This window comes from Loxodonta africana, chromosome 3 (assembly GCF_030014295.1).
Source record: "Loxodonta africana isolate mLoxAfr1 chromosome 3, mLoxAfr1.hap2, whole genome shotgun sequence".
NCBI lineage: Eukaryota > Metazoa > Chordata > Mammalia > Proboscidea > Elephantidae > Loxodonta > Loxodonta africana.
This window is the reverse complement of record NC_087344.1, coordinates 143,851,625-143,876,984: the sequence shown is the minus strand read 5'-3', so window position 1 is coordinate 143,876,984 and position 25,360 is coordinate 143,851,625. Positions and strand designations below refer to the sequence as shown.

Sequence of the window (25,360 nt, the reverse complement as noted above, 5' to 3'; positions counted from 1 at the left end):
GTTTTTTTTTCTTTCAAGTTTTATAATTAAACCTGTTACACAGCCCCCATGGAAAGGCTGTGACTTGGGCAGGGGTCACATTTTGATGATTTGGTACATGTGATTTAGGACCAATCAAATTTGGATTCAGGCTTTCCTAAATACCACGCCCTTCTGGGGACAGGGATCAGTGTTTCCAATGCAATCTCAAGAAGCCCTGGTGGTGCAATGATTAAATGCTCCGCTGCTAACCTAAAGGTGGGCAGTTCGAACCAACCCAGCGGTTTCACGGGAGAAAAGACCTGGTGATCTGCTTCCGTAAAGATTATAGCCTAGAAAACCCTTTGGGGCAGTTCTCCTCTGTCAGGGGCGCTGTGAATCGGAATCGACTCCAAGGTACCCAACAACAGGGCAATCCCAGGAACTGGAAGGAGTGAGAGGCGGAGGGGGCAGCACTGAGCTCATGAAAAGGTCCTGCTGGGTGCTCTCCAGCGACCCCCTCTGGCCATCTGAGGGGATTGCTTCTTCCACCTGTGAAAAAATCCATGGCAATCAGTTGAACCCTTGAAGGAAATTCCCATAGCCCCGGGTCAAATATGTTGGCCATTCCACCTGGTGGTGCGGGGGAGGACAGTTAAAGCAGGCGGGAGGAAGACCCCCTGCACAGGCGTTGGCCTCAATGCCAGTTTTTCCTTTTTCCTTGGGCAGCCCTAATGCTAACCCGTTCTACCGAGTAACCATAGAAACAGGAGCCGCCTGTCAGCCATTTTCACAGGGACATGCTTCCTTTCAGCAGCAGCCCCTCTGCTGAGAGGTGTAGAAAGAGAGCACCGAGCCCCTTTCCCAAAAGTGCCATATACCCACTGACATGGCATGGTTGGGGGGCATGGGGAGAAAGATATGCCTACCAGGTATCTGCTTTTCACTGCTTCAGGACAGCCAGGGAAACCATGCCGCCGGTACCCTCAACTCTGCTCACCAAAGCCACCCCAGAATCAAGACATCAACCTTGCAGGCACTGAGCCACTCGGGGTCATCAAGCAGTCCTGCAGGCAATGACACTGCCGGGGGGTGGGGGCAGGCTTTGAATCAGAGGGCACTAGTCCAAGGCTGCAAGGTCTGGCTCGTCCTCGTAGCCACAGTGAAGAGACTGTCAGGGGGTGAATACCAGGCATCATGATCAGCACACAGCCACCCCCGAGATTCTTCATCCCCCAGAATGCTCGTTCCTTCCTGGCTTTTGGTCTCCACTAAACCCCAGTGATCTGACTCTCGGTAAACAAAAGGCAGCTTTAACGAACTAGGGAGTAAGGCTGATGATGTTGTTGCTGTTAGCTGCTGTCGAGGTGGCCCCTGACTAATGGTGAACCCACCGGCAACGCAAGGAACATGGCTCAGTCTTGTGCCATCCCCCTGATCGGACCACTGTGATCCACGGCTGAGTTCTGGAAGCAGATCGCCAGGCCTTTCTTCCTAGTCTGGCTTAGTCTAGAAAATCTGCTGAAATCTGTTCAAGCATCACAGCAACCAGATCTCTTGCATGGAAGAGGAGAATTTTGCCACTGCCCCCATTGCCCCAGGAACTAGGGAAAGACTAAATTCATATCTGGACTCGCTCAGTCGGGCACCAGCCTCGTATGACAGCGAAGACCTAAATATCTGAGGACACCCGCTGCAGGCTCAGAGCCTTGAAGAGCAACGTGGCAAGTGCCTGGGAAGCTCTGGGCAGAGGAAAAAGAAGGATGAGGTTTCTCAGCAACCCTGCTTCCCCAGGCACCTGCCCGGTCCCTGCATGATCCTGAACCCAGTAAACCAGGAGGCGCAATGGCAGGTGAGAAGCTCATGTATCTCCAAGCACACACCTCACATAAAAAGCAGCAGGGCTCAAGGAGGAAGAGCTGAGAAACCATCAAAGAAAGCAGGAGAAGATTTCAGGGGAGAGGTCACCTCCTCTTCACGCCAGACTGAGCAGCTACAGAAGCTGCCAAAGACAGTGCAACACATTTTCCTATATGCAAATTTGATTTATTTCCTGCTCCAGAAGGAATGCAAACTGGACTCCAGGCTGATTTGTGTAGTGCTGTAGACAAGACGTTCACTTGCACTGGCGAACACAGAGGCTGCATTTAGGAGGGTTTGCTGCACAGATCTCAGTCTGACAGTTTCCCCCAAATTCCTCAAGGGGATGAAAGAGTATGGCTGTTAAATGGTCTCTGTCCGGAAGGGATATCGATCTGCCCAGCACAGAAACAAAGAGACTAAGTGTTGCCTTCACAAACAGACTTCACTCCACTGAGCCTTACATCCCCCTCCCCTACAAGTTCCTGTCTCTCGCAGCAGCTATTAAAATCAGACAGTTGAATAAGGTGGCACAAAATCTGGGGAGCACCTGGTCCTGATTTTTCTTTCTCATATTATTACATACATTCTGCCCCACGCACACCGCACCACTGCTGCCTTATTTCCTGGATTCACCCCAGAATTCCTAAATTATAGAAGCTCCATTCTCTGTTTTTAGCAGTAGGGGGTAATTAAAAGAACACGCACAGGGCATAATTGCAACCTCTCAGACAGATTCAGACTTTCCGGCAGTCTCAACCTTCTTTCGGGATTCTGTGAAAACCACGGACTCACCTCACAGAACAAAAAGCACATCCTTGTAATGTTTTACATATAATCTCAGGAGATTTCTGTATCGCCTGAAGCCCATCTATACACCTCTGGGAGTCTTATGTATCTGTTACGGGTGGAACTGTGTCCCCCCCACCAAAAGATATATTGAAGTCCTATCCCTGGTACCTGTGATTGTGACCTTATTTGGAAACAGCATCTCTGTAGATGTAATTAGTGAACGTAAGGTCACACTGGAGTGGGTGGACTCTAATCCAATATGACTGCTTATCCTTATCAAAAGAGGGGAAAATTCACAGAGACACAAAGACACATAAGGAGACAGACTTAGAGTTAAGCTGCCACAGGCCGAGAAATGCCTAGGACTACGAGAGGCTGGAAGAGCCAAAGAAGGATTCTCCCCTAGAGCCTTCAGAGAGAGCCGACACCTTGATTTCAGACTTCTAGTCTCCACAGTTATGAGAGGATAAATTTCTGTTTCAAGCCTCCCAGCTTGTGGTACTTTGTTTCAGCAGCCTCAGGAAAGTAATATACTATCTAAGATGGTTCGCCATCCACCTGCCAGCTTTTCTTCTATACTCACCAGTGCAGGCAGTGTAATAATTTCTCTTGTCATCTTTGCTACTAGTTTTTCTTTGCTGTATGCTTTTCTCCTTCCCCTTTCTTTCACTTTTGGTAAGTAGGGGCTAGGTAAACAACTAATAGGCATGGACCACAAAGCCCCTCAGAGGCCTCTCCGTGCTGCAGAAATGGGTCAAGGGGCACTACAAGGCCAGACAGCTATGCTGTCTCCCATCTCCACTGCCACTCCCCCATCTCACAAGCACTTCTGCAAAATGACATCTTCCAAAACTGGGCTGGGAGGCAGATCTCTGCATGTCTCCAAAGTGGTTTGGGAACACAACCTAGGAGGTAGGAGAGTAGAGGACAACCAGAATAGGTCCAAGTCTCCACGATGCCACTAACTGGCAGGGTGACCTTAGGAAAGTTCTTAACCTCTCCGAGCCTTCATTTCTGCCTCACGCTTACCAGGTTTTGAGGATTACGTGAGCTAACACATAAGAAACCTAGTGCCGGACATGCAGTAGGCACTCAGCAAACGTGAGCAGGGACAACACACCCTCTCCCTGCACCTGCAGGCTCACGTGCCCAGCCACAGCCTAAATGTCAGAGGAAGGTCTGGCCTGCAGGAGCCATGCTTCCACAACGGGAGTGTGGATAGCCGCTGACCGCTGACCACTGACCAGCTCCCAGCTGGTACTTACGGGGCTCTTGAACCTTGAAAGCAGTGAGAAGTTTAAAAATTTTTTTCTTAAGCTTTATGCTTTAAAACAGCATATTAAAACCACACACACGGTTTTAGTCACACTTGTTCAGCTGTCTCAGATGATTTTCTACTCCAGAGTCCTTGTCATTTTAGGAGCTGTTTGTTTTAACAGGCAGCATGTGTGTCTACTGCACCTGCCCACCTGGCCCTCACCCAGGGGACTCCTGAGGTCCATCCACAGTACCAAGTTCTCATGTCACCACGTATTGTCCCAGCCCATCTGCCTGGGGATCTGGGAGGCCTGCCACACAGATCTGAGCTGCACCCCTCCTTTTCTATTGCCCCCATACCCAGCTGGCTGCAAAACTGGGCTATAGCCTCTGTTCTGATTGGATGTCCTGCAGCCCCTCCCCTTGCCTAGCCCTCCAGGCCCCTGCCCTGGGGCCGGATCTTCCACGTGTGTCTAGATTCCCCAGAGAAACGTGTCCGGCGTGCCTGACTCCATTATTCTTCACTGGCCCATTATTACTGGGTACCCTGGTACCAGCCATTTCTAGAATTAGAGCCATGCCTGGCACAGCCCCTTGGATCCTGTGTCTGCTCTGCCCAGCTGCCCTCTCCGGTGCTGCCTTCTGTCTGGACCTCCTCCTCTCTTGCCCCTAATGGCAGGAATCCACCAGAGTTACAGAGTTACAGCGCATTTTTCCATAGCCGCCCCGCCCCCATCTCCCACTGTGCCTGCCTAGAAAGGCTGCCAAGTGTCTGAGTGGATGAACAAGCCTGCAAGGAATGCCCAAGGAGGCAGAGGCCCAGGGGTGGAAGAAAGAGCCAGCACCAGCAGAGGGGTGGAGTCAGGACTAACTCTACCATTCTAGCCTTGAAAGCTGACCCAAGTAAAACAGAAAAGTGATTTTATTAATCCCTGTGTATCTGTTTTCCAGCAAACTCCAGACACCTAAAAACTAAATATTTCATTTGGAAAATATCCTTTTTTCACAGTCATAGACTGCTTATGGGCATTATCTTCTGAGTGACATATTGGATGATTCAGCACCTGAAAAAGAGCTACGAGAATCAGTCCAGACCAGGGGTTCATAACTTGGACATGGGGCGGGGCTTCCATGAGCCGCTGGGATTGTAGATATATTGTATATATAAATGTATATAAACCCTTGTGCAAGTATCTGTTCATGGAAGAGGCAGGTCCAAAGCTTTTACCCAGTTTTCAAAGACTTCTTGTTAGCACATGATTTCTACTCGTGGCAACACCGTGTGTGCAGGGTAGAACCGTTCCGTAGGGTTTTCAAGGCTGTGACCTTTCAGAAGCAGATTGCCAGGCCTGTCTCAAAGATCAAAAAACCTGCAGCGGCTCTTAGAGGTGTCTTCCCGATGGTCTTACTCGGTCTTTATAGTAGACAGAGAAAGGAGGCAAATACTCTGTTTGTCATGGATGCCACTAAGGACTTACAAAGCACTTGGCTACAAGAAGCCCTGCGGGGTGCAACGGTTAAGCACTCAGCTCTAACCAAAAAGTCGGTGGTTGGAACTCACCCAGTGGCTCCGAGGGACAAAGACCTGGTGATTTGCTCCCTTAAAGATTATGGTCTAGAAAACCCTATGGTGCAGTTCTACTCTGTCACATATGGTTACTATGAGTAAAAATCAACTCGACGGCATCTATTAACAACAACCTTGGATAAGAAGTCTCTGGGTAATACACTCAGTTAATGGGCTTGGCTGCTTACCAAAAGGTTAGCAGTTTGAGTCCACCCAGAGGCACCCTGGAAGAAAGGCCTGGCAATCTGCTTCTGAAAAATCAGCCATTGAAAACCCTATGGAGCACAGCTCTACTCTGACACGCACAGCGTCACCGTAAGTCAGAATCAACTCAAAGGCAACTGATTTTTACCTTGGATAAGATCAGGCCTTTTCAGGGCTGTGGCTGGTGAAAAGAAGAAATACATAGCCTTGAGGCAAACAGTTTCACCTTTCCTTACAGTCGTTTTAGTGGCTTTAAACACCTGTGAGAGGAAGGGAACCACTTCTCCCAGCTGGTAGAAGGGCCTTGTTTGCGCACAATAATTAGTAAATGCGTAAGAGTGACAACTTTTACCCTCAGCTCCTCCTCCCCAACCGGAGACTTCAGGGGTGTGTCCCGAGGAGACTGCAGTAAATCACCACAATCTCTTCCCCTCTCAACCTCACCCCATGAGCAAGGTACCCCACAGCCAGCATTTAGACAGTACATTACAGAGAACTTTGACCACATTGTCTCATTTAATACACGAGCAAACAGGTATTATTATCTTCGTTTCTTTCACATGTCAGATCAAACTGTTCTTAGAGTGAATAATTAAAACAATGAATCAGAAGGGCTGGCCCTGTTGGATGTGATCATGGAACCATGGAGAACACCTGGTTGCCAGGAGTACCTTATCTTGTGCAAATCCAAAAGGTAGCATCGTGGCTGTTGCAACAACCCCCTCCCTCCAACCTAGTGACAGATATTCTTGGCAACAGAGACAGAAAGTCTGGTCTGAAAAATCCCAGCCCGTTCATAACTGATGCGAAAGGGTAGGGGGGTACAGATGGGCGCTGAGGCCAGAATCTGGGAAGAACCAGGAATCGGCAAAGCCGTATTGCACATGGTGTTGACTGGCGGGCAAGGGGAGAGCCCTTGTCATACATGATGTCATGAACTGTTCCTGTTTCTCCATAGGAAGAGGCTGACTCTGATGGCTGTGTTACATGGAAAGGACAGTATTGGTCACCAGCCAGTTTCTTCACTTCCTAAGGCAGTCAGCTGCCATACACAATGCTGCCTGTGGAAGTGACATCCAGAAGATAAGCCTTTGCCCAAGGTAAGGACGATGGATTCCTTTTGCCAGTGGTTCAAAGGACAATGCAATGCCTGGCCTTGCAGCGTGTACCCAAAGAGGTGGGAGGGCTGGATGGGGAAAGGGGGAGATACTAGGGAGAGCAGCAGGAACCCACAGGGATTATTCTCCAGGAATACCAGGTCTCAGGGTTGGACCAGGTCCCAAGGCCAAGCTGTAAATCACAGGGGGCTCCACAGCCCCTCTGGAGTCTCCCCACCTATAACTTGTCTGTAATGGCAATGGATCTGACAATTAAACTGGGAGGCAGTGGATATCCAGCACATATAAACCATGAAGGAGACAAACTAGAGAAAGACGGGTTTAAGGGTTGAAAAGATTAAAAACAAAAACCCAGCATTCACGTGCCAACTTTCAGATATGTATCCTGAATGGCACAGTTAAACACTCAACTACTAACTGAAAGTTTGGCAGCTCGAACCCACCCAGAGGTGCCTCGGAAGACAGGCCTGGTGATCTGCCTCTGAAAAGTCACAGCCTTGAAAACCCTATGGAGCAGTTCTACTCTGCACACATGGGGTCACATCAGGCCACCAAGAGTCACAGGTGACTTGATGGCAACTAACAACAATAACCAACCTTGGGTAACCTTGGGTAGACAGAGGAAATTAGAAATATAACCTAATGTACTTCTGATTCCTGAAAATTCTGAAGGAAAAATGATGTAAGTAGCATGTGGTGGTTATTTTATTTAAAAGCTTTACTAGATAGCATGTATGTTCATATATGTAATGGACATGTGAGCCAATCAAAATACTGACCACTGAATAGCCCAGGAGCAGACACGTGACCTAAGTCAGGCCAATCAGAGTCCTTCCCTGGAATTTTTCAAACTAGAGCTAATAGGAGAGGTCTCCTTTTCCCCTTGGACCATATACTTTAAGATTATAAGCCTAGCGCAGACTACTACCATGTGCTCCTAATGCATGAAAAAGCTGTTCTGAGAGAATGCAGCCAACACGATGAGAGAAGCAGATGTGAGAGACTGAGAGTCCTAAAGATGTTTTCCTTCTTGGAAACAGCCATCAACTCAGGTGACTCCACTCCTACCTTTCCCAGCAGTGTAAGATTAGGTAAAATTTGAGATTGAAAAGTAACACAACATATTGGGCTCTTTTATACACGTAAGATGTGTTCCTTGTACCTGAGAAATTCTAAAACAAGAGCCAACGTAAACTGATGCAACACGAAAACATGTATAATATGCGCCCATTCATAATAGAGCTGTATACTCATGTTTCAGTGATGGGTGAAAATTAATTGTGTTTCACAACCTATTTATTGCAGGGAAGTTCCATGAAAGAACTGAATTATCTTGAGTTTTCAAGGGTACAATAGACACGAGTTTGCCTCAAGGAAAAAGGAGAAGAAATCATGAAGTCGGAATGTCCTATGCCATTGAGTGTAGGTGCGACTTTTGCTTCCACACCCAGCACTCCTCCCAGGCTATGGGAACCCACTAACAAACAGTTCATTCAGCCCTGCTTACCCAAGCAACAGTGCCATCCTAAACTCCTGGAGGACATTTCCGAAAGGCTATTCTGTTATGTGGAAAGCCATAGATAGAACCTGATTCAGAGGACTGGCGAGATAGTCCCTTAATGAGGGCAGGTGAGATTTAACCAGGCAGGATTACCTATTGAGGAAACTCTCATTATTTCTTTCCAGAACAAAAAAAAATTGTGCCATCCCCAAATTATGTTCAGGTCTTCCCAAATTTGCTCCTTAGATAGTCCTTAGTTGGACACAGTCTAAAGGAGCTTAGAAACACCAGTTCTCACTGTACGTAGCCCCATAAGGACTCTTCTTCCATTGTTATTGATCTATTTACCCTAGTGAGGATCCTAGCTCTAATCCTGCCTTCCAGTATTCTGCTATCCAAACATCCATTAAAATGACCCATGTCTTTGTCTGTCAGCCCTGGGACCCATGTTGGAGTCATCTTCATCACCCCAGTGCCCAGCTCAATGCCTGAATGTGATAGGGGCCCTGTGAACGTTTGCAGAAACACGGAGATTCTCCATCTGAGTTCCACAAACACCTAGGAAATTAGAAGTACAATAAGTCTGCATGTATATTTCTAGGGGGAGAAGTCGTAGTTCATATTTGCAGAAGGGTAGGGACCCCTCCTAAAAAAAGTTCAGGACCACAGAGGCATGAGGCATGACATGCCGCATTAAGGTTACACTCCTCTTTGGGGTCACCAGCCTTGCCACCCCTTGACTAGATTGAGCTGGTTCCAGCTTCAGTTCTAAGGATCGTCTCACTTTCCCAAGCAGTGAACCACCTGGGAAGCCAAATGGGGAGAGGCTCACAGAATGCAGGAATTCCCAATTCACACCACTTACGGTCTGCTTAAGTAATCCTGAGATGCTCTGCAAAGCAGGAGGCAACATGACATGACCCTATTCTGCCCAAGCTCTTTCCAGAGAAGACCACGAGAAGATAGAGGAAGCTGGGGAATGATGGGCTCAGCAGGATCACACAGTCCTCTTTGGGAAACGCCCACCTGAGCCTGGGAAAAAGAAAAACCCAACTGCAGTCTGGTGGCCACAGGAAACAGTCCATCAGCTTCGTCATTTCTTCTGCACAAAAAGCTCTTTTGAGAGCATGAATGGGGGCTTTATAAAGTACATTCTCATCCACAGGCTAATAAATATGTGAAATGGCCTCTGAGACCAGGTTTCTGCAGCCTGGACACTGAGGTCATTCAAGAAACAATTAGATGCCATCTGGAGAGAGCCGGGACTCGAAAGGAAATTGCCTGGAAGGGCCAACAGCATGTTCTCATTCCCAGGGCCTGACACATCCTTATCTTCATTCACATAAAGGCCGGGATGGAGCTCCCCAGCTACTCCACACTGGGAGCACAGAACGAGTAATTAATGAAACCTGAATAATCAGGAGAACGTTCACTTTCAGCCTGCCCCAAGTAAATTTGTCCCTTAAATAAATCTCTCTCTTGACTGCAATTTAACATCCAAACAGCATCTTTGCCATAATCCAGGCCTTGGACTCACCAAGCCTTGGGGTTTTCACGGTTTTAATAGAAAGCAATTAGAGCAGAACGACAACTGATTCTGGTCCAGCTCTTCACAGTATATAAAGAGCAACAACTCAATTACATTAAATAGAGTTAGTATTTATTGAGGTTTCGCAACCCACCGGACTGTATAGTTCCCCAAGCAAGAGCCCTTTCTTCTAAGGCAGATTCTCAATCTTTTTCTGATTTTTAAATAAAAATTTAATGACTTTTCTATATTAATAATCAGTATCTTCAAAGGCAAAAATACAGTTACTGGGCAAGCTGGGTTAAAAAAAGATCTTAGCTGGAAAAAAACATGCATTTAGATAAACGGGGTGATTATTTGTGTTCTATGTGTTTCCACAGCTTTATTAAGGCTCATAAGTCACAGGAGAAAGACCCGGAGATCTGCTCCCATAAAAATTATAGCCTAGAAGACCCTATGGGGCAGTTCTACTGTCACATGGGGTTGCCATGAGTCCAAATCAACTCAATGGCTCCCAATAACAACAAAGTAGCATAACCCTCTAGCACAGCAGTGCCCAAAGAAGGTTCTGAGGTTCCACAAGGGTGCCGGACACTTTTCAGGGGGTCTGCGAAGTCAAAATTATTTTCACAATAATATTGAGACATCTTTTGCCTTTTCTCCTGGGTTGACATTCGCACTCATGGTCAATGATGGGTAAAACTGCCAGTGCCTTAGCACAAAGCATGGCAGGGACACCAAATGGCAATAGTAGTTGTATTTTTCTCTGCCATGCATTCACAGTAAAAGATAAATAAATAAATAATCCGGTTCCACTTAAAAATGTGCTTGGTGAAGCAGTAAGAATTCCTAATTTTATTCAATCTTGACCTTTGAGTATAAACCAAACCAAAACCAAACCCACTGCCGTCGAGCCAATTCCGACTCATAGCAACCCTATAGGACAGAGTAGAACTGCCCCATAGAGTTTACAAGGAGCGCCTGGCGGATATGAACTGCCAACCTCTTGGTTAGCAGCCGTAGCACTTAGCTACTACGCCACTAGGGTTTCTGACCTTTGAGTATAGGTCTCCTTAATATTCTGGGTGATGAAATGGGACATAGGTATACAGAGCTTGAGCTGCATACCCAAGCGCTGTGGTTGTCTTAGGGAAAAGCTGAACTAGCTACTTTTTCCCGGAACGCCATTTTCACTTGAAAGAATGTCTGACAAATGATGGTTATTCAGACTTCATTATCTGGCAGATATTTTCTCGAAAATGAACGAAGTAAGTCTGTCACTTTGAGGAAAACAACTGACAGTATTCATTGCCAATGACAAAAGCCGAGCTTTTCAAGGAAAAATTAGACTTCTGGGAAACCTGTATTCACCACCATGAATTTGACACATTCCCAGTACTTTGAAAACTTTTTTTTTGAGGAGACTGGTGGTGATATTAGCGAATTTGAGTTTTTGATATTGTATAGTGAACTATCTTAACATTTGGGAGATCTGTGTAACTCAGTACACTGGTATTTTTCAAATGATGGTACAAAATCATGCATGAATCTGTTCAAATTGCAAGGCAGATCAATGCATTGCAAGGTGCTAAAGCAAGAAAAGTTCATGGATACAGTTTCAGGTTCCATCCTGCAATTCACCTTAAAGAATTACTACCTTTGGAATTTTTAGTATCTAAGAATATCTATAAATATCTGAAAAGGTGATGAACATACTCCTCCCTTTTTGAACTAGATTATCTCTGTGAGGCCAGATTTTCTTCAGACTTCAACCAAAACGACATACTACCATAGACTGAATGCAGAAGCAGGTCAGAGAAACCAGCTGTCTTCTAAAGAGATTTGGAAAAATAAAACAGCCTACTCCTCTCACAAAATTTTGTTTTGTATTGGAAAATGATTATTTTTACAGAGATATGTTATTTATGTTTGCATATAATGCACTTAACCCTTTGCCCTTGAGTCGATTCTGACTCATAGAGACCCTGTAGGACAGAACAGAACTGCCCCATAGGGTTCCCAAGGCTGTAGTCTTTACAGGAGCAGACTGCCACCTCTTTCTCCCAAGGAGCCGCTGGGTGGGTTCGAATCATCGACCTTTTGGTTAGCAGCTGAGTGCATAACCACTATACCACCAGGGCTTCTTTATGAGTTTATGATTGTTTTCTTTTTTTAAAGTGAATTAAATAAACATTATAAAAAAATTCTACATTTTAATTTCTAATACAGTAAATACCCATAGCTATAATTCATATAAATAATTCCCTTTCCGGTCCTCAGTAATTTTTAAGAGTGTAAAGTGTTCTGAGGAAACCCTGGTAGCGTAGTGGTTAAGTGCCACGGCTGCTAACCAAAGGGTCAGTAGTTCGAATCCACCAGGCCTCCTTGGAAACTCTATGGGGTAGTTCTACTCTGTCCTACAGGGTCGCTATGAGTCGGAATCAACTCGATGGCACTGGGTTTGGTTGGTTTTTGAAAGGGTTCTGAGGCCAGAGTGTGAGAACTTCTGCTTTAATATATCTAAGCCACTTATTTTACATAATTTTGATTGAGACACCAGTTTTCGGCATCTTACCTATGGAGTAGACTAAGGTATACAAATAGAGGGATGTTTTTATTTTTAGAGTCCCTGGGTAGTGCAAATGGTTAACACTCTTGGCTGCTGACTGAAAGGTTGGAGGTTCGAGTCTACCCAGAGGTGCCTCAGAAGAAAGGCCTGGCATTCTACTTCTGAAAAATCAGCCATTGAAAACCCTACAGAGCACAATTATATTCTGACACACATGGGGTCATCATGAGTCAGGGCTGACTCAACGGAGACTGATTTCTCAACAAGTAGCTCTCTAGAGTAAATAAAGCGGCTGTAACAATGGGTTCAAACATAGCAACGATTGTGAGGATGGCACAGGACCAGGTCGTGTACACAGGGTCGCTATGAGTCGGAACTGACTTGATGGCACCTAACAACAACAACATAGTAAAAACAATAATGCTTCTTGGAGAAAATTTGGAAAGTGAAAAAATTAGGAAAGAATGGGGGAAAAATACACCTAATTGTCAAGAAGTTTTATTTTGTCCTATTACCCAACACTCAATCATCCTACTCCTAGGTGTTTATCTTACAGACATTCTTGCATAAATGCACACTAAGCTGTCTCAGTTGACAGCAACTCCATCGTTTCAGTATCGTGCTTGACTCCTTTTTTCTCCTAACCCACATCCAATCCATTGGGAAATCCTGATGGCTCTCTCTACCTTCATATTACATATGCAAAATCCTCCTTCCTCACCACCTCTACTGCCATCACAATATCTGAAGCACCACCATCCTTCATCTGGACAACCACAATGGCCTCCCTGCCCCTTGCCCCTTGCAGTCTGTTAACAACATGCTGGCCAAAGTGATCCTGAGATGGCTCTCCCTGTCTCTCAGTAACATTAACGTCCTTACTCTGGCATACAAGGCCCTAGGCAATCTGCCCCCTTATCCTTTTCACTACTCTCTCACATCAGCTTCTCCTACCCTCACTCATGTCCACTCCCTTCAGTCCCTCTGGCCTCCTTGCTGTTGTCTATGCTGCTTCCTCTTCCCCTAGACATTGCACACAGCTCACCCCTTCACTCAAAAGTCACCTTCTTGGTGAGGTCTTCCCTGGCTACCCTACCTAAAATTTAATACCTCCTTTCCCCAACATTTCATAGCTCCTTGCTCTGATGTATGTTTTCTGCTTAGCATTCATCTTTATCTAACATTGACTAACTAGATTTAGCTGGTTGTCTTTCCTACTGTTTCCCCTTGTCCTAGTTATCTAATGTGGCTATAACACACAATTCAATCCATGACAAATGACTATCCAGTATTTCATTGTATGAAATAATATATTTAACCTCCATGATGTGAATGAGGCAGGATTAGAGGCAGTTCTGTTAATGAGGCAGGACTCAATCTACAGGATTAGGTTGTATTTTGAGTCAATCTCTTTTGAGATATAAAAGAGAGAATCAAGCAGAGAGGAGAGGGACCTCACACCACCAAGAAAGAAGCACCGGGAGCACAGCATGACCTTTGGACCTGGGGTCCCTGCGCTGAGAAGCTCCTAGACCAGGGGAAGCTTGATGACAAGAACTTTCCCCCAAAGCCAACAAAGACAGAAAGCCTTACTCTGGAGCTGGCGCCCTGAATTTGGACTTCTACCCTCCAAGACTGTGAAAGAAAAAATTGGTTAAAGACATCCAGTTATGGTATTTCCATTATAGCAGCACTAGATAACTGAGATATCGTTCAAAAGAAGGAGGCGGAGCCACATAGTTATTATGGAACAATAAAAAAATGGAACAATGGCCAATGAAAAAAGCAATTTGCAAAGCAGTAGGTAGTGACATATTATTTTGGCAGTAAGTAAATAACTCTTCCTAAATTCTGCCTCCTTGATCTCTTAACAGCTTGACCATCTTCTCAGAACTTCCAAAAAATATGTGAAGCTTCCTCACTCTTTTCCCATCCAAGAAATATGACAGTACCTACTGCTTCCCCCTAAGACTCCCCTGCTGCTCTCTTCTGCTGCAGTCAGCCCAGGCGCACTCTCTCCCTTGTCAGTCTCTATTATACTGGTATCAGTGTTCAGCCACACTTAATACTGGCTTCCTGCCTGCCAAGCAGGAGCCCCTGGGTGGTGCAGATAGTTAATACACTCAGCTGCTAAGCACAAGGTTGAAGGCTCGAGTTCACCTGGAGGTAGGTGCTGCAGAAGAAAGGCCTGGCAATTTACCTCTGACAAATCAGCCACTGAAAAGCCTATGTTCTACTCCGACAATAGGAGGTGTCTGCATGAGTCAGAGTTGACTTGATGGCAACCGGTTTTTTCTGCTAGGCTACCATTTTTTTCTGCTGTCAAATCAGAGTTCGAGTACAATTTCTTCCAAGGAAATGCCTTGACTACTGTAGGTAAAAATTCAGACCAAATGCCAACCCCTGCCACCTCAAAATCTACATACAGTGTCACAGCATTTTAGAGCTTTTCATCCAAGAACATTAGACCAAAAATTCTAATATTAAAATAATTTATCTAATAGAATTTAATCACCTGTCATATAGCCAATGAAAAGCACTTGCCTGTTTATATATTGTAAACAAAACCCTTCATTCTGAAGCTGTAAATATAATGCCACGGCACAATATCATGCTTAATATCTGAAAACCGAATTGTAGCTAGATGCTGCATTGTTGTGACGTTTGATTACCACTAGAGGACAGAGCTTAACAGCAAACAGCTCCAACGCTAAAAATCCCTGCCTCCCATTTTGATGCTGAACAGTTCCTGGGACTCTATCGCTGATAACAAGGTCTCCTTAGGAGTAGACTTGTCTGAGCCATAGAAGTTGGCAGAACTACACTTTAAAAAAAAAAAAGTGTACATCATTCCTGAGGTTCACCCTTCAGCCAAAGATTAGAGAGGCCCATAAAACAAAACCAGACTAAATGGACATATCAGCCCAGGGGCAAGGACGAGAAGGCAGGAGGGGACAGGAAAGCTGGTAATGGGGAACCCAAATTGGAGAAGGGGAGTGTTCACATGTCGTGGAGTTGGCAACCAATGTCACAAAACAATATATGTATTAATTGTTTAATGGGAAACTAGTTTGCTCTATAAAACTTCGTCTAAAGTACAATACAAAAATTAAAAAAAAAAGAAAACTCAAGTACAAAAAAAAAAAAATAGTGTACACCTCTGCCTAAATATGCAAGTGCTTAAGGCAACAACAGTGAGCCCATAGTTTTTTCCCTGTACCAGACTGGCAAGAGAAAGTAGAGTGAGGTTAGGTATGGGAACCTCTTTAGTGTCCTGACAGAACACTGAAGTATTTCTGGAAATTTTTTTAGAAAGACATCTCAGTGTCATTTGCTTTGTGAAACAGAAGACTCTTTGGAACAATCTTGTCCCCCATTCCCTTAATTTAAAGGCTCTTAGCACTTGGTTAGAGCCCTGGTGGCACAGCAGTTAAGAGCTTGGCTGCTAACCAAAAGGTCAGCAGTTCAAATCTACCAGCTGCTCCTTGGAAACCCTATGGGGCAGTTCTACTCTGTCCTATAGGGTCGCTGTGAGTTGGAATCAACTGGATGGCAACAGGTTTTTTTTTTTTTGGTTTTAGCACCTGGTTGGAGTCCCTTAGTTGGGCAAACTGTTAACATGCTTGGCTGCTAACTGAAAGGTTGGAGGTTTGAAGTGCCTTGGAAGAAAGGCCTGCCAATCTGTCTCTGAAAAACCTCCGCAGCAGTTCTACTCTGACACACGTGAGGTTGCCACGAGTTGGCATTGACTTGACAGCAACTAGTGCTGGTAGCATCTGGTTGCAATGTGGTCTTCAGTCATCACGAAATAACTATCAAGTATCTCTAGTAACAGCAGTAAGCAAGAAAAGACCCTTAGCCTCAGAACCGCATCCTAGTGGGGAAAAGTTTTTTAAAAAAGTAAACAAAATTTGAGATAAGTGCTATGAAGATAAATACAGGGTTTTGAGATAGTGACTGGCAGAGGCTGCTGTTAGCAGTGAGGTCAGGAGAGGTCTCTCTGAGGCACTGCAATCTGAGCCAAGATGAACCAACCATGTAGACAGCTGGAGTAATCCCAAAACAAAAAAAACACACTTGTTGCCATCGAGTCGATTCCCACTCATAGTGACCCTATAGGACAGAGTAGAACTGCCCTGTAGGGTTTCCAAGGAGTGGCTGATGGGTTCTCAAACCTCACCTCAGTCTACCTTCTCTTGCCAACCTGATACAGGGAAAGAACTATGGGCTCACTGTTGTCACCTTAAATGCCTGCATATCTAGGCAGAGGCGTACACTGTTTTTTAAAAAGTGTAGTTCTGGCAACCTCTATGGTTCAGACAAGTCTACTCCTAAGGAGACCTTGTTATCAGCTAGAGTCCAAGTAACTGTTCAGCATCAAAATGGGAGGCAGGGATTTTTTGCGTTGGAACTGTTTCCGGTTAAGCTCTGTCCTCTAGCCAAGCTCTTAACTACTGCGTCACCAGGGCACCATAAAATTGGTATTTATTAAGGGCTAACTATGTGCCAGGCACTGTGCTAAGCACTTCACATCTATTAACTCCTTTAATCCCCACAGTCTCCAATCTACTGTTAAGGAAATTGGGCTCCAGGGAATTTCAGTAACTTGCCCAAGGTCACACAACCAAAAAATGGCTAAGATGAGGCTTTGTAACCCAAAGACTGGCTCCAGCACCCACCCAGCTGTACTGCCCCAAAAGAACCTTCCAGGCTAAGGGAAAGGCAAGGACCCAAGGGCAGTAAAGGAAGGCAGTGTGGTGACGTGTAGTGACTAAGGGGCTCGGCAGGAGATGAGGTTACAGGTAGACGAGCCATAACGGGAGTGCTTTGACATTTGAGTGTGGAGCCGAGTCTAGTTAGAAGCCATAGCTTCCATTTTTGTTTCCGTGTTTGTTTTCCAGTCTCTCTGCTGCCTCTCATACTGTTTGGGGCCTCAGAAAAGTTCTCTTCACTGAGCCAGGGAGGATGGTGCCTTGGTTTCAAGGCTGAAGCCTGAAGCACAGAATATGCACGTGAATCTGGCCTTATTCCATTCACAGGCCCAACTGGACTCCCTTAGAACACCTCCAGAGGGCAGCTCCAGGGCTTGAACTTGTCTCCCACTGTCAAGTTCAGCAGGCCCTGGACTCAAGGGGTCTGGGGATTAATTCACTTCACTTTTACTTGGGACACTGAGAAAACTCACCTCAGGCTGCAGTGGCAGAGCAATATCTGGCCTGAGGAGTTATGTAGACAAGTTATACAGGCAAGAGCAGTCAGGATCCAAGTCCTTGTGCTGTCCCAACACACCTGTTCGTCCAGCAGAAAAGAAGATGCCAAATGTGACGTCATCAGCAGAAAGAGGCTTTTCAGACCAGACACGTCTACACCACAAGATGCCAAGATGTTTCTAAATCATGCATAGCGTTGCAACAGCATTATCTCTGTGATTATGCAATATCGCAAAACTTGCATAAGGACTCACTGTTTCGTCATCAGGTGAGATAAAGTTGATGTCAGTGACAGTGGTACAAGGTTCCATCATGCAAGCATCACAATGAGAAGACAGAATTTTCTGTTGAGAGCCTACTACCCATTATTGGGGAAGCAAATCAGGAACAGTGTAGGTCTAGAAGTTGTAGTTATTAGCTGCCATTGAATTGGCCCCAACTCCTGTTGACCCCATGTGGCTGTAATCTTTATTGAAACAGGACACCAGGCCTTTTTCCACAGCGCTACTTGTTGCATTTGAACTTCGGTTAGCAACCGATTCCAAACCACTTGTGCCACCCAGACTCCTTAGGTCTACAAGAGGGGCCAGAGAACCTTTTCTGGAAAGGACCAGAGAGTAAATATTTTAGGCTTTGCATGCTGTCATTACTCAACTTGGCTGTCGTAGCCAGAAAGCAGTCATGGATAATACGCAAATAAATGAGTGTAGCTGTCTGCCAATAAAACTTTATTTATGGACATTGAAATTTGAATTTCATATAATTTCCACGTGTCATGAAATGTTACTCTGCTTCCTCCTGGGTTTTTAGAAACCATTTAAAAATATAAGACCCATTTTTAGCTTGTGGGTCAGATTTGATCCAGGGCTGCATTTTGCTGAGCTACCAGGTCTAAATACATCTCCAAATGTTCATGAATTAACTTAATGTCATTGTGGTAACAAGGTTTCTAATTGGAAACCTCCTTTCCTCCCTAAAATATTTACTGACATCTGGTAAGATGCCAGGCACTCACAGGCACTCTGGAACTGTCCCAGCTTCCCGTCCCTCACCGCCTCTGTTTACGTCCTGCCAGCATCTGTCAACTCGCCTAATAAAATGGCTCTTAATTCTGTCTCTAAAAGGCCTCCAGCACCTGCCCAACCTTCCACTTCCACTCCCACTGTCTTAGGTCAGGCCATTGATAACACTTTCCTCCTGCTCGAGCTGACTCAACTGAACAATTCCTAACCCACGGTATAGGCTTTAAAATATCTGTTAAATGAGCTCATGAAGTGAAAAAACAAAACAGTCTGTAAGTCCAGCACTCTTCGTCTGATCAGAGGTCTGGCTTCACTGTGTGGCCCATCTCAAAACCAAAAATATCCTCTACGGAGGTGGCAGCACCTAGGGGCTAAAATAAGATAAAGTTTTTGTTTACTACTTTAAAGTCAGGCTCGTTGAGGTATAACGTGCACAGAATAAGATTCACTTTTTTTAGGGTACAGTTCTATGAGCTTTGACAAACACTTACTATTGGATAACCATCACCAAAATCAAGGTATAGAACATTTCCTTTATCCCTTAAAGTTTCCTCCTGCCCCTTTGCAGTTGATCCCTCTCCTAACCCCTTTATAGCCATTATCTGCTCTGCCTTTTCTAGAATGTCAAACAAATGTAATTATAGAGTATGCAGCCTTTGGAGGCTATCTATTTTCACTCAGCTTACTGCATCTGAGAGTCGTCCATGTTGTTGGAGTATCAGTAAGTCTTTTCATTTTCACTGCTGAGTAGTAGTCCATTGTGTGGGTGAAGGTCACTTGGGTCCTTTCCAGTTTTTATCAATAAAGTCATTACACATATTCACATACAGATTTTTGCATGGACATGTTTTTATAAGGTTTTACTTTTTATAACTAGCTACACTTTCACAGGCCTGAAGGATAAGATTCCATTGAACCAGGGACGGTCCTTTCATTCCTAGCCTGCTGTCTTCCCACCCTGCCCCAGCCATGTTTTTATCGTAGTAACATTAAACCTCCCAAGAATAATTGCAGAGAATGCTTTTGGGGTGGAGTGAGAGAAGCTGGATGGGGGCTCCTCTGACCGCGAGCCCCAGAGTGAGCTAGGGCTGTTTCACATTCACCGCTGGTACTGTTTGATCTCTGGTCCCACGGGGGACAGAGCTGGCTCTGTGGATGTGCACACTCAGGCAAAAATCTGCAGAGCCAGCCAATTGGGCCATTATTTGGTTCGTATAACTTGTTAAAATCTCACGGAATGTACAACGTGCCATTGTTTTTATAAGTCCCTTTCATGACATTGTTAGCTGGCTAGTTCAGAGCAGACTGGCCTGTTTTCCCTGCTGGAAGAAAAGACTTCCCTCAAGGCAGCTATTTAACCGTGACCATGACTGCAGCCATCTTGAGCACAAAGGGGAGTTGAAGTCATGCTGCCCCTTCACCCACTGAGGACTCTGGCAGCTGGGCCACTTATTCTTGGTGCTGGAATTCGCATAATTACTCCTTTTTTAATTTGCTGGGTGACTTAATGTATCCACAGCCAACTGCAGGAAATGGCCTTATTGAGATCTGAGCCTTGAGCAGTCTATAATAGGTCTATATAAGATCCTCTCAGAAAGAGCATTTTCAGAGCATTAACCCCATAAAAAGGAGCCCTGGTGGTGCAACGGTTAAATACTCAGCTGTTAATGAAAAGGTTGGCAGTTCAAGCCCACCCAGTGCCTCTTCAGGAGAAAGACCTGGTACTCTGCTCCTGTAAAAATTACAGCCAAGAAAACCCTATGAGACAGTTCGACTCTGTCCCGCGGGGTTGCTGTCAGTCAAAATCGACTTGACAGCACCCAACAACAACCCCGTAAAGGACGGGTTTCTGAGTCTCTCTGGGCTCGTAAGTTTTCATCGGCACCCTGGAGAAAGAAGTAGTTGAGGGTTCTGGTTTCACTTGGGCTCAGAAACTGGAAATTTCTCACAAGTGGTTCTAGCAAGAATCCACCAAGTGCTGACTACAAATAAAAGAGGATGTTGGTTTCCTAGGAAGCTGGCCAGGAACAAAGAGCTGCATTTTGTCTTGACACTTCCTTACTAGGGTCGTCTGGAGAGCAGGCCTTTGTCCACGGGGCGGGCACTGCACTGTTTACAGCCTAGCCATTAAAAAGTGCTTGCCTACTCTAGGCTAAAAAAAAAATCGCCAAGCCGATTTTCTTTTCTCCTCTATAATTTCCAATTTATCTTTCTTGAGAACAATTTATTTTAAAATGAAAAATCTATAATAAGCATCTCCTCTAAAAGAAAAATCATTCAGCTCTCCCCTTGTCAATCACCTCCTCCCCTCAAAAAAATATACTTTTAAATCTTTCATAGAAAGGAGGCTCTTCACTAAAATGGTGTAGGGCTTATGTGTGAAGAACCTTCAGCCCCAAAGGAAGGTAGGCATAAAGAGGAAGTTGGTACGAAATAGTAATATAAATTTATAAAACTGTGGGGGAGGGGACACATGGAGCGAGCAACACCCAAAGCTTAAAGAAGTAGCTCTAGGAAAAAATGAAAATAAAAGTAGGTTTCATAGGTTCAAGAAGGGTCACAGAAAAATGAAAGCATAATGAATAATAATAGTAACTGTAGGAGTATTGGCAATAAACCTCCAATCATTTGAGGTAATATAATGGGTGGGTGATTATTATCTGCCAGGTCCTTATTCTTAATATCTGAGATACAAACTGAAATGCCACTCTGATTCCAATAAATATGGCAATTTTATGATCAAGAGTGATAGAATAATTAAGAGCTCCTTCAGCGCACAGTGAATCCTAAAAATGTTAAACTAGAAGGGATCCTAATTGTGGGGAAGATGGAACCCAGAGAGGGAAGGTGATGAGCTCAGGTCACACAGCTACTCAGAGCCAGAGCGTGGACCAGGCTCAGCTCCCTTATTCTTAGGGATTCTTAGGGGTTGGATAATTTGGAGTTGCCTATTGGAATGCTATCTGGAAGGAGTAACTACACTGTCGTTATTGTTTGCCATTGAGTCGATTCCGACTCATAATGACCCCATGTGACAGAGTAGAAACCGCCCCATATGGTTTTCTAGGCTGTAATCTTTATGGGAGCAGATTGCCAGGTCTTTCTCCCGTGGAGCCACTGTGTGTATTCAAACCATCAACCTTTCAGTTAGTGCCCAAGCCAATTAACAGCCAAGTGTTAACCGTTGCACCCCCAGGGCTCTCTAGTTAACACACCAAAATATTATAATTTATTAATATTTCAGTGCAATTTTTTTGTCAAATTTTCTAGGCAGTTACTTGACACAGGTCCAAGAAACTGAACACAGAATAAATGTGCTTTAATGGGGAAAAACAAGGCAAAACCAAATGGTGGGCCATAAACAGAACAGCCCAAAACATAAACTCTACTTCACAATTTTGCCTTGGGCTGTTGCCTCTGAAAGCTATTTTCTCCTATTAAAAAAGAAACATTGGTTTTATCTAGGGTAAGGAATGCTAGGTACGCAGAGGAAAATTCTGGAGCTGCACACCACTAACCCAAGTCCTGAAGGACATGTTAAACGGTGGGAAGAAGGTGAAAATCGGTGTGGACATTTCTGCTTTCCAAGCTGGAAGAATGGTTTCTTTCAGAGAAGGTAAATCAATTATATGTGATTACATAAAAGCACCTTACGAGTATAGGAAATAGTTAAAATCAGACCTTCGAGATGATCATGTTTTGACTTACAGTGGGAAAAAAAAAATTGTGGGGGAGGGAGAGAGTCAGGAAAAAAAGGAAAACGTACGAAAAAAAAGAAAAAGAAAACCCCCCCTCTCTAAAAACCAGAATTAGAGATAGTGAGGAACGAGATTCTCAAACCCCCAGGCTACTTTGGGATCTGCTCTAACTTTCCTATCACATCCAAACATCAAATTCAGCATTCAGGTCTTTGGTGGTGTTGGGAGGTCCCACCAAGAGGCAAGACTGCTGGGTGAGTTAAAAGAAACACCAAGGAGCCCTGGGACTTCCCACCATCACCCGATTTCCCTTTATCCCAGGCACAGAAGAGCTACTCGTTGCTAGGCAACCACAAACTGGTCCCCTTTCACACCATATTAATCCACCGCAATACAAACTGCACCTAGTATTAGGAGGACGCAGAATACAAACTGGGCTGAACGGAATTTTGTATTCATTCTCTACTCAGCTCCCACCTCCCACAATGCGGCGCTCCCAGCTTCCCTCTAGTTATGGGTCAGCCTCAAGGCCCTGGGCCCCCCAGACCCAAGGATGCAGGAGGCAGTCCCACATGCCTGTCTCCCCACACTTCTCTTCTGGCCGAGCACTGTGAAAACAGGTAAAGATTGTTAAAGTCTCCACTGGAGGAGAGAGCAGCATTGAAAGGGAGACCTAGGCCTCGAGCCCTTAACAGGGTCAGGACTGCTGTCTGTCTGTAGGCCACAACAGTGTGCTTTCTATGCCACACGAGTCTCAGTGGTCAGGCTGTCCCCCATCTTGGGGTCATAGTAAATCCCTAAAAATCTGGCATCTTGACTCTTCTTTTTTGAGGCTGATCCATCTGACTCTACCAGGAGGGCCGCTCATGACATGAGATACTTCACAGACTCTCTGCTTTTCTCCGTGCCCAGGTGGCATTAAGTATACAAGGGAATTGTAGGGAAGAAACAGCTCAAAGTCAGGGGGCCAAACTGCATCCCACTTCATCCGACAACACTCTCACCTCCCCTCAATTATAGAGATCTTTAGACATGGACTCCTCAGCTTGGCTTGAGAAGGAACTAAGTCTACGAATGGACCATGTTGACCCAAGAAGATTGTTATGTGGGTCTGCTGGGACCTTTAGGTCAAAGGCCTCCTATGGACATGTTTTCAAAGCTTTAGTGCCCACAGCCAAACCATACCCATTGCTGTTGAGTCAATTTCCACTCATAGCGACCCTATAAGACAGAGTAGAACTGCCCTACCAGGTTTCCAAAGCTTTAATCTTCATGGAAGCAGACTGCCACATCTTTCTCCTGCAGAGTGGCTGGTGGGTTTGAACTGCTCACTTTTCGGTTAGTAGCTGAGCATTTAACGATCGTACCACCAGGGCTCCTTTAGTGCCCATAGAGGCAAATAAAAATGCCCCACGGTAATAAACAGACCCCTATTCCATCCCACCAAACCAAGGGCCAAGTTCAGAATTATCTAAATTATTGCATCTCGTTCATGAATATCGATGGACATAAGCTGAATTGTATTGACTAAGACAAGACATTGGGGTTACTGGTGGCTTCTATTTATCTGGGATCTCCCTGCCTCCCCTGAGCAGTGAGATTCTATGGAACTGCTCCTTGGTTGCTCACAAGTTACTCCTTTTCAAGGACTTGTTGAGGTGTTCTGAAAGTTACTCTTTTCTTCTAATCTTGTCTGAATCTGGTCAGAACTTTATAAATGGTGCCTCTGTGTCCTCTGACCTACAGAGGGAGGAAATGCCTAAATTCTGGGGGAAAGCATGGGCACAGAGGAAAGCGACAGGTTTAAATAATCTGAAACTGGGATGCTGCCCTTGGAATAAGGACGGTGGGATATGGATCCTAGGAGGTAAGCACCTTAAATCCTAATGCATGCCATGATTTCTTCCAAATATTCATAACACATGTTGGAACAAATCCAAGAAACAAAGTGTGACAAGGTCTTCAGGTCTCTCTTCTGTAGGAGATGAGCAGCTTGAATTACAGTACTCAGTAAAATAAAATAAAATAACACACACACACACACACACCCAAAAATAAGGGCAGAGGGAAGAAGAGAAAAGCATCTTTCTTTCTACTCAGAAGGGAAATATTGTTTAGAATCACTGAATGTTTAGAAGCACTGAATGTCATCCCTATTTGGAAAGTAACACATTACTACTGTCGTCCCAGATCAGCCACTGAATAAGAGCGTGGCTGTTGAAAAGGAAAAAGTAGCTCACAAAACCTCCAGGATCCAGTCCTCATCTACCATTCCAAAATCCAAAAACCTCTGGAACTGAAATTTATTATTGTTTTTTTATTTTTGTTATTAAACTCACTTGGCAATGAGACAAACCCAACCTCATTTGACTTGAACTGAAATAAAGTTATTAAAAGTCTATTTATACTAATTAGTGTGAATATTCCTATATTTCACTGTGGAAATAATAAGTTTGATTATGGGTTCTGATCCCAGGCCATTATTATTATTATTATTTGTTATTAAACTCATGTGGCAGTAAGACAAACCCAACATCGTTTGGTGACTTGAACTGAAATAAAGTTATTCACAGTCTATTTATACTAATTAGTGTGACTATTCTTACATTTCAATGCAGAAATAATGAGTTTGATTATGGGTTCTGATTCCAAGCCTCTTTGGAGGCTCGCCATATTACCTTTCTAAAAAAATTCTGAACTTTAAAACACACTGGCCCCAAGTGGAAAACCCTGGTGCTGTAGTGGTTAAAAGCTACAGCTGCTAATCAAAAAGTCAGCAGTTCAAATCCGCCCGGCGCTCCTTGGAAACTCTATGGGGCAGTTCTACTCTGTCCTTTAGGGTCGCTATGAGTCAGAATCGACTTGATGGCAGTGGGTTTTTTTTTTTTTTTTTAGCCCCAAGGGTTTCAGACAAGGAGAAAAGATTGTAGACATGAACTAGGAATGACGTAAGATCCCACAAAGGTTACCAAAGGCCTTAGAGAGTCAAATTACGTCTCAGTTATTTCAGACAATCTAAGCAGCTTCTATATAAGCCAGACTGCAGCATGATTTGGCAACACTGTGTTAGAAACGG

At 44.7% G+C, this 25,360-nt stretch overlaps 1 protein-coding gene across 4 annotated transcripts in view; it reads right to left on the bottom strand.

Annotated features, from left to right (window-relative positions):
• BCAR3 (BCAR3 adaptor protein, NSP family member) overlaps positions 1–25,360 on the bottom strand; it is a 149,452-nt gene that overhangs the window by 61,901 nt on the left and 62,191 nt on the right. Inside the window, exon 1 of one of the 4 annotated variants that reach the window (XM_023558399.2) lies at positions 1–25,360. This exon is cut by the window's left edge and continues 3,173 nt beyond it. The exons of the other annotated variants lie outside the window; for them this stretch is intronic. The gene's annotated coding sequence lies outside the window, so the exon portion shown is untranslated. 4 annotated transcript variants of the gene reach the window in all.